Consider the following 10,139-nt stretch of genomic DNA (forward strand, 5'->3'; position numbering starts at 1 on the left):
AAAAGGAAAGGAAAAAAAATAATAGAGCTTCAATGAAAAATTCAAGTTTGGAAAATAAAGTTTGTTTATTCACTCCACTTCTTCATTATTATATCTTATGAGTGAAATTGTAAGAGTTGGGATTATTTATATTGTTTGGAGTTGTATTTGGTGAATTTTTGTTGGAGTTGAGTATGTTGGAGATGATTAGTCATTATTTATTTTTTACTTTGGTTTTACTAGGATTTTCTCCCTTAAGCATAGTTTTTCTCTCACTTGTTCCCAAATGATTCCTACCTTTACCCTAGCCTTACATTACAAGCTTAAAAGACCTTCCGACCTTGTGCATAGAAGTTATGTAAATGTGAAAGTGTTGTTTTTCAATGCAAGTTATGAGTTGGCATATTTCGAGTCGACTAGTAGGATGATCGTTCAATGTTTTTATACACACGAGAGTGTGAGTTGGGAGGGCATTGTTCACATTAAAGGGGTTGGTTGGAGAGAGATCGAGTACATTCTTTACTCGCCACATAAAATGAGAGTTGAGTGTGTGAGAACTAGTCTTGAATTCTATTTGCTCTTGTGGTTTGCTCTTTTTGACAATTGTTAGGGAGGAAAGGCAATTAGATGGATTTGATTGGTTGACCTTGAAGCATGTTTATTTGATTTACCTTGAATCGTTTGAGCTTGATTTTTTTATATTGGGGTGAGGCATGTTTATATATTCGTTGATGAGCTCTTTGCTTAGGGACAAGCAAAGGTTTGGCTTGGGGGAGTTTGATATGTCTATTTTATATAGTGTTTTACCCCCGTCCCGTGGTCATTATTAGTAGTGTTTTTGGCTCTTTCGGGCCACTTTTATTACTAATTTGTGTGTTCTAGTGTTTTCGTAGTTTTAGTTATATTTTACAGGAAATTGCACTCTTGGAGCATTTTCCCGGGCCTTATTGGATCAACTACGGAAGCTAGAAGAACACGACCATTTTTGGAGCCCAAGGCCGGCTAGAGCCATCGAGCCGGTGACTAAGGGCTCGGTGATTTGGATCACGAGGCATTTGGGCCATGTATTCGAGACCCGAGAGGAAATATGGATTGGGCCGAGAAATCTAGCCCAATCGAAGTCCAAGCCTCGAAGGAGAAGACCGGGCCCGATCGGGCAAGCATAGACCCGATCGGGCGGATGCACGCAAGGGCAAGATGCGCAGCAAGCCAGGCGCGCCCGATCGTGCGAGGCTTAGCACGATCGGGCGGTGCTGTGAGAAGACCTGTGCGAGGAAAAAGGCGGGCCCGATCGGGCGGCCTCTAGCCCGATCGGGCGCGTGTTTATGGAAGGGTCTTTTGACGAGCAATTAGTTTCTAATTAGGAGTAGTTTTTAGTTTTGTTTAAGTACGTTTTTAGGAGGCTTAAGCGAGGAGATCTCTTCTTCTTCTCTTATTTTATCTCCCTCTCTTAGACTTTCTCTCTCTACTTAGTTTTCTCTCTCTTAATCTCTCTCTAAACTTTTGTTCTTAATTCTTTCATTAATTCTAGATTATTTTGGTAACGATTTCTCTTCCTTTGATCTTATTTATTTTATTCCTTTCATCATGATTTATTTTATTACTTTGATAAGTTTAGTTTTTAATATGTGTGAGTAGTTTAATTTCTAGGGTTTGTGGGGATCCATAAATAATATAAAGGGGTAATTTATTGTTGTTGATTATCAATGCTAGATTAATTTCCAATTGATTGGATTAATGCTCTGTGACTAGATTAGGCCTATCTTTTATGCATGAGTTTGAAAATATTGATTCAAGAATCGAGAGATGAGAATTAATGTTTAGGTCTAGTTTCAATAGGCAAGTCAATTTATAAATGGTTAAGTCAAGATTCGAGAGATGAGGTTTAATACCGATAAATTAATTGTGTGATTGTAATACGTAGCGAGAGCCCTTTACAATCTGGTTAATTGATGCATTGATGATTGACTATTATTGATTATTGGTATTGCATGATAATTTCTTATTGGATTGTTTTAATGTTTTACAATTGCGGCTTGTAAAAGTATAGCAATATTAAATTGATGAATCGAGCATATGTTAATTTGATATTAAAGGGTATTTTCAATAAGAACTTAGATCTAGTAAATTGCGAAAGCCTGTTAGATCTATGTTAATTAATAAATTGCGAGAGCCTGTTAATCATGTTATTTATGCAATGTCAATGATTGATTACTATGTTTTACCCTGGAGTATTATTTATTGGTGAACCTATGCCCTAGATCCCTTTATATATCGTTTTCTCCCTACTCTTATTTTTTGTAGTTTAGTCTCATACTTAATTATAAATATTGGTTACTTAAATAATTTAGATTATAATAATAAATTAGGAGTAAAAAGACTTGTTTCCCTGTGGAGATCGACCCTACTTCCCTGTCTATCTTAGTTAGTGATTTAGGTAATTATTTTTTATTAGGGGATACGACTTTACCCTGTCAAAATTTGGCGCCGTTGTCAGGGAAACGGTTTTATTTTTATTTCTAATTATTATTAGAGTCTAGATTATTTTTAATTAATTTTTTTTTATTATTATTTTTTTTTAATTTTTATTTTTTTTGTTTTTTTATGAGTTGAAAATATCCATGCTTATGTCACTACAAGAATTATATAATTTTTATGCAGCACCTAACTACTGTAGTTGTCAACGTCTTTGTCCTGAAAATCCTGAATGCCCTTATAGTGAGTTTTTTGTGCGTGCTCCGGATGATTTTAGAGTCTTTCCATATACATATGATCATATTCGGAAACGATTAGTTGCTAATGAAAGTTATTGGAAGGCTCTTGATGAAAAAGTCTATGGACACTATAATAATATGAATGTTATTGAGGATGAAGAACCATCGGTTATAGAATTTGTGGTTGAAAAATCATTGGTTGACGAATCGGTGATTGAAAAATCATTAGTTGTAGAAACGGTGGTTGATAATTCCTTTGTTGATGATGAGGTTATTTGTGAGGGTAAAATTTTAAAGTCACTATTGGATGATAAAGACAATGACTACCTCCATGTTCGTTCTATTAATTCTAAATTTTTAGCGGAGGAAGTAGAAGGTTGTGGTGTATTTTCATCTCCCTCTTTTGATTTTTCTTTCTACCTTGAGTTCTCTTTATGTACTCCTAACTTTTTCTTTGTAGGGATATATGTGCTTGCTATTAAGCCCTATATAGTGCTTAATGAAATGTTTGCAGGAGCGTTTGATAAGTTACTCAAGGCATTGAATTCTTCCGATTGAGAGAAGGAGTATGGTCGAGCGGGACCTTGATAAACTAGCGCTTTGCGGGAGGCAACCCGTATTTTGTTGATTTTTATTTAGTTTTATTTATTTATTTATTTGTTTGTGTGTTTTCTTTTTGTTTTTGTTTTGTTTTAGAGAGGTAGAGGAGAGTATATCTTATATTTGTGGGAGTGTGATTTTGGGCACAGATACTAGAAAAGTTGAGAAAAGATCGAAGGGCTAAAGGAATCCCGGGGCAATTAGCAGCAGCAAGCTGCCCCGTCAAATCAGTAGCACGGGCCCGATCGGGCAGAGCTCGCCCGATCGGGCGCGCGTACGCGTCAGCAAACTACGTCAACTTCGACAGGCCATAACTTTTGCGTTTCTTATCCGATTTTTGCGTGTGACCTGTCGTTGGAAAGCTCTTCAAGTCTAGTTTCAAATGCAATTAAAATCACTGTATTATCATTTATACATCAAAAGTTATGATTAGAATAGTGCACCTGACTCAAATTTGAACTTTTTCCCACTAACACTTTGTTTCTTTCTTGCCCAATTTTGTTCCAAAGAGATGCATTGCAATCCTTGAGGCTTTTGTGACATTGATGTGGTGATGATGAAGAGTAGTCACCTTGACTACTAGATTCCCTTTAAGACAATGAAGACATTGTCTGATTTAGCTTGGGGGGAGGTTCTCGTGTTCGTATGGTACATCTTTCACTCTCTCTCTTCTCTTTTTATTTTTATTTTTCTTAGTATAGATTTTATTACTTTCTTAGGTTAGTTTTGTTCCAATGAATTGTAAATCATGCTTCCCTGTGCCCCTTATTTGAGAAAAATTGTTTTGATTCCTGGTATTTGATGATAAGCATTGTGGATTAGTTGATCATGATTTGATGTTTGATTGTCTTGAAACCTTAGCATGCGTCAATTTTGTCCAACTACTTGTTATTATAGTGCTTGACTAGTTGATTTGGTTAGGAAATGTGTGATAGTTCCATAATTCCTGGTATGTCAATGAATTTGAGTATTGATTTGCAACTATGAGTAGTGTTTCATGACTTATTATTATGCACAGGAGGAGGACGAAGGCGTTCATTCTTTTAGGTAGCCTTCAGAGTATTAGATACATTTGTTCCCTTCTTGTTACCCATGTTGTTGCTTGTGCCCTTTTATTGTTTATTTAGCCACATTACAAGCCTATTTTGCCTCATTGGTTACTAGTTCCAAGCTTGGCTTGGGGGAGCTATTAGTGAGTGAGGTGAGGGAGCTTGTAGTGTGCTTATTATTTGCACAACTTGGGTGGGATTTGAGAAGTTGTTTTGTTTTTGATCATATTTATTTTTGATGAGTTTGAAAGTTAAATTTTCTTGGAAAAAATAAAGCATGATGTTATGAAAAAGGAGAGAAGTTCAACAAAAAAAAAAAAAAAAAAAAAAAAAAGTGAACTTCAATCAAAAGCAAAAAAAAAGAAAGTGTTCAGTGTTCAAATGTTCTAGTTGGAGGTTAGTCAAAAGGAAAGGAAAAAAAATAATAGAGCTTCAATGAAAAATTCAAGTTTGGAAAATAAAGTTTGTTTATTCACTCCACTTCTTCATTATTATATCTTATGAGTGAAATTGTAAGAGTTGGGATTATTTATATTGTTTGGAGTTGTATTTGGTGAATTTTTGTTGGAGTTGAGTATGTTGGAGATGATTAGTCATTATTTATTTTTTACTTTGGTTTTACTAGGATTTTCTCCCTTAAGCATAGTTTTTCTCTCACTTGTTCCCAAATGATTCCTACCTTTACCCTAGCCTTACATTACAAGCTTAAAAGACCTTCCGACCTTGTGCATAGAAGTTATGTAAATGTGAAAGTGTTGTTTTTCAATGCAAGTTATGAGTTGGCATATTTCGAGTCGACTAGTAGGATGATCGTTCAATGTTTTTATACACACGAGAGTGTGAGTTGGGAGGGCATTGTTCACATTAAAGGGGTTGGTTGGAGAGAGATCGAGTACATTCTTTACTCGCCACATAAAATGAGAGTTGAGTGTGTGAGAACTAGTCTTGAATTCTATTTGCTCTTGTGGTTTGCTCTTTTTGACAATTGTTAGGGAGGAAAGGCAATTAGATGGATTTGATTGGTTGACCTTGAAGCATGTTTATTTGATTTACCTTGAATCGTTTGAGCTTGATTTTTTTATATTGGGGTGAGGCATGTTTATATATTCGTTGATGAGCTCTTTGCTTAGGGACAAGCAAAGGTTTGGCTTGGGGGAGTTTGATATGTCTATTTTATATAGTGTTTTACCCCCGTCCCGTGGTCATTATTAGTAGTGTTTTTGGCTCTTTCGGGCCACTTTTATTACTAATTTGTGTGTTCTAGTGTTTTCGTAGTTTTAGTTATATTTTACAGGAAATTGCACTCTTGGAGCATTTTCCCGGGCCTTATTGGATCAACTACGGAAGCTAGAAGAACACGACCATTTTTGGAGCCCAAGGCCGGCTAGAGCCATCGAGCCGGTGACTAAGGGCTCGGTGATTTGGATCACGAGGCATTTGGGCCATGTATTCGAGACCCGAGAGGAAATATGGATTGGGCCGAGAAATCTAGCCCAATCGAAGTCCAAGCCTCGAAGGAGAAGACCGGGCCCGATCGGGCAAGCATAGACCCGATCGAGCGGATGCACGCAAGGGCAAGATGCGCAGCAAGCCAGGCGCGCCCGATCGTGCGAGGCTTAGCACGATCGGGCGGTGCTGTGAGAAGACCTGTGCGAGGAAAAAGGCGGGCCCGATCGGGCGGCCTCTAGCCCGATCGGGCGCGTGTTTATGGAAGGGTCTTTTGACGAGCAATTAGTTTCTAATTAGGAGTAGTTTTTAGTTTTGTTTAAGTACGTTTTTAGGAGGCTTAAGCGAGGAGATCTCTTCTTCTTCTCTTATTTTATCTCCCTCTCTTAGACTTTCTCTCTCTACTTAGTTTTCTCTCTCTTAATCTCTCTCTAAACTTTTGTTCTTAATTCTTTCATTAATTCTAGATTATTTTGGTAACGATTTCTCTTCCTTTGATCTTATTTATTTTATTCCTTTCATCATGATTTATTTTATTACTTTGATAAGTTTAGTTTTTAATATGTGTGAGTAGTTTAATTTCTAGGGTTTGTGGGGATCCATAAATAATATAAAGGGGTAATTTATTGTTGTTGATTATCAATGCTAGATTAATTTCCAATTGATTGGATTAATGCTCTGTGACTAGATTAGGCCTATCTTTTATGCATGAGTTTGAAAATATTGATTCAAGAATCGAGAGATGAGAATTAATGTTTAGGTCTAGTTTCAATAGGCAAGTCAATTTATAAATGGTTAAGTCAAGATTCGAGAGATGAGGTTTAATACCGATAAATTAATTGTGTGATTGTAATACGTAGCGAGAGCCCTTTACAATCTGGTTAATTGATGCATTGATGATTGACTATTATTGATTATTGGTATTGCATGATAATTTCTTATTGGATTGTTTTAATGTTTTACAATTGCGGCTTGTAAAAGTATAGCAATATTAAATTGATGAATCGAGCATATGTTAATTTGATATTAAAGGGTATTTTCAATAAGAACTTAGATCTAGTAAATTGCGAAAGCCTGTTAGATCTATGTTAATTAATAAATTGCGAGAGCCTGTTAATCATGTTATTTATGCAATGTCAATGATTGATTACTATGTTTTACCCTGGAGTATTATTTATTGGTGAACCTATGCCCTAGATCCCTTTATATATCGTTTTCTCCCTACTCTTATTTTTTGTAGTTTAGTCTCATACTTAATTATAAATATTGGTTACTTAAATAATTTAGATTATAATAATAAATTAGGAGTAAAAAGACTTGTTTCCCTGTGGAGATCGACCCTACTTCCCTGTCTATCTTAGTTAGTGATTTAGGTAATTATTTTTTATTAGGGGATACGACTTTACCCTGTCAGTGCCCGTACACCTTGCGGTGTATGATGCCCAGCAGCGACGCAAGAACAGCAGCAGCAGCACACACAACTTGTGGTGCACTGCTGTGCTGCTCCTATTCGACATCCTGCCCAGCCCGCCCTCCCTCCTGGACCACCACCGGTGCGGCAGTCGCACCCAAAAATCTTTTTTTTTGAATTAAAACAAAACATTATTTTATTAAAATTAAATTAATGTGGTCCTTTTAATTTTAAAATTAAATCATATTCAATTTCAAAATCAGGTTTCTTCATGAATTTAATCCCCAATTCAATTTAACTTTTAAATTAAATAATTTGATCATGAAAATTCATACTTTAACATGAAATCAAATAGATTAAATTCTTTATACATAAAATTATCGAATTAAATCTAAACCAAAACACAAAATTTCACAAATTAGGGTGTAAGTTTTCGAAAATTTCAAAATTATGGTGAGGGGGTTCAAATTTTTCGAGTGCTTTAGGGCTGATTCGGAGCAAATTAAACAACTTTTAATGATTCTACATTGTTAATCACATTAAAAATAATAATTGAACCATAATTAAATTATTCTTCTTCCTAATTGAATTAAAATTGTGAATTATCAAAGAATTAATATTCAATATATGTACATGCATAGGCTAACTGATACTACTGTAGGAGTTTATAGGTACGAATGCGGAGAACATGAATCATATTCAAATAGCACCTAATCCTAAGATCATGCATAACACATAAAGAATTAGAATTAATACCTTTGAAGCGTGATTCCACGTGCGATCGAACAAGAACAAGGGAGATAAAGAACCTCAAGCGTGATTCCTCTACTTAGTCCACAGTCACAGATTAAGACCTCCACTAATGCTAGTTAGTCGCAATCGAACACTTAAATTGATCTTCTATGGAGAAGAACGAGCAACGAACAAATCACAAACCACCACACGTGCCACTAGGGTGGCCGGCCGTGAGTCCAAGGGGGAAGGAGAGAGGCGTGGGATAGAGAGAGAGAGTGAGGGTTTTGGGATTACTGGTTGCTTGATGCACAATTAACTGTTAATTGTGTTGTGTCATACAACCCTAGGCATGGACCTTATTTATAGATCTTATCTCTAAATAAGAGTAAATGACAAACCCCAAATCCTTACTCTAATCTAACTATGCTAGCCCAATCCAATTCATGATTAGTCACTTGTTCATGACGCCCATAAATGGGCCTCTAACTTGCTTAACCCAATACCTTTGTTTGTGACCTCATAGGATCCATTCTAGTGGGCTTTGGACTATTTGACTAGCCCAAAGATCAATGATCATAGTCTAGCAACAGATAATGTCATAGGATCCATTCTAGTGGGCTTTGGACTATTTGACTAGCCCAAAGATCAATGATCATAGTCTAGCAACAGATAATGACGACCCAAAAGCACAAACTTATTATCTCCATAATAGTGTGTTGGGGTTTGGCGAGTCCGATTTACCGTGGAAACAACCCCAACCCAAGGAACCACTCGCAATTAATAAAACCATAAAGCATAACAAATAATCACAAAAGGGTAAAATTGGAATTTACCTTCGAAGCGTGCTTCGCCCTCAAAGTCGGGCTCTTACTTGAAAGCTCGAGCTCTGAAAATACGTGAGCCTCCTACGGAAAACCACCCGCAAAAACTACTAGCGACTTTTAGGTCCGTTACCTAGAGGTTAGCGAGGTCTGACCAAAACCCGAGTATTATGTGAGTTTAAGATTTTTTGCTAATGCAATGCTCTATTGAACTCCTACTCAAGCACTCTTCCCAAAAACCCAAGATGGGTATTTATAGGCAAGAGGGAGAGTGGGAATTTCTATCCCATCAATGTGGGATCATGAAATTCCTCAATTTATTTTAAAGTTAAATTAAAATAAATATGCAAACTAATAATAAATCTACAAGTGGCACTATTACATGTCAAAGGTGGTGAGGACCACTTAGAGAGTAGGGGACCATACTTGCTCCCCACTCAATACTCTCCTTGTGCCACATGTCCCTCACCTCACTTCTGCTTGGCTCGGCTTGGTGCGCATGCTAGCCACCTATGCTAGCATAGTTTCCCCCTAGCATTCGGATGCTCGGGGCACTCCGATGCTAGGGGTATTTTGGGAATATTGTCGATTTATTATTATTTTGCGCGTCTCGTCATTTACTATTTTTTACTCAACTTCTGACGCTCAGTTTCGATGCTCTAAGCTCGGATTACCGACGTCAAATATTTAATACTCGGGCAACGAATTAATTTCTTCCGATTTAATTCGTCGTGTCGATTCGTTTACTGCTAAGGGTGTGACCCAAAGGGTTCAGTCTAGATTAAGCTGTATATTAATTATGCATTAATATTACTAATTGGAAGCGGCCTCCACCTAGGCATTCCGATCACTTGACCTTACTTAATATATTAGCTTTCTAATAATTCTGAACCCAATATTAGAATAATACACTTGTTCGAAGGACACCATTCCTTTCAATCTCCCACTTGTCCTTCCGGACAAGTGAGCTTTCAGTGTACAACCCCTTTCCTATGTCTCTTCATGTCTCTTCATGAACTATAGGGTAAGATTATTCGTCATCCCTATTACGTCCAGAAGTGCTTCTCGAAATCCGAGTTTGACTGTCAATAAGCAGATGATTTCTAAAATCCATCTGAGCACGGCCATACATTTTCACAGTCTCGCTCTTTGAGAGGTCTTGTAAACAACAAGACATGTTCCCTATTGTTAGTAGGGGGGACATTTCCAGTATTGTAATGTAGCTTCTCTTACTAAGAGGACCTAGCCGCCTAATAGCCGTCGTTATAATCCCTAATTACGATAGACGTTTGTCCGACATCGAAAACGGACTAGTACTCAAACAAGAGACCTCACAATACTCATGGTCAAGGAAAAGAGTTCCGATAGCAATAGTGAGAAATAT

The sequence above is a fragment of the Chenopodium album genome, chromosome 8, assembly GCF_948465745.1.
Source record: "Chenopodium album chromosome 8, dcCheAlbu1.1, whole genome shotgun sequence".
Taxonomy (NCBI): domain Eukaryota; kingdom Viridiplantae; phylum Streptophyta; class Magnoliopsida; order Caryophyllales; family Amaranthaceae; genus Chenopodium; species Chenopodium album.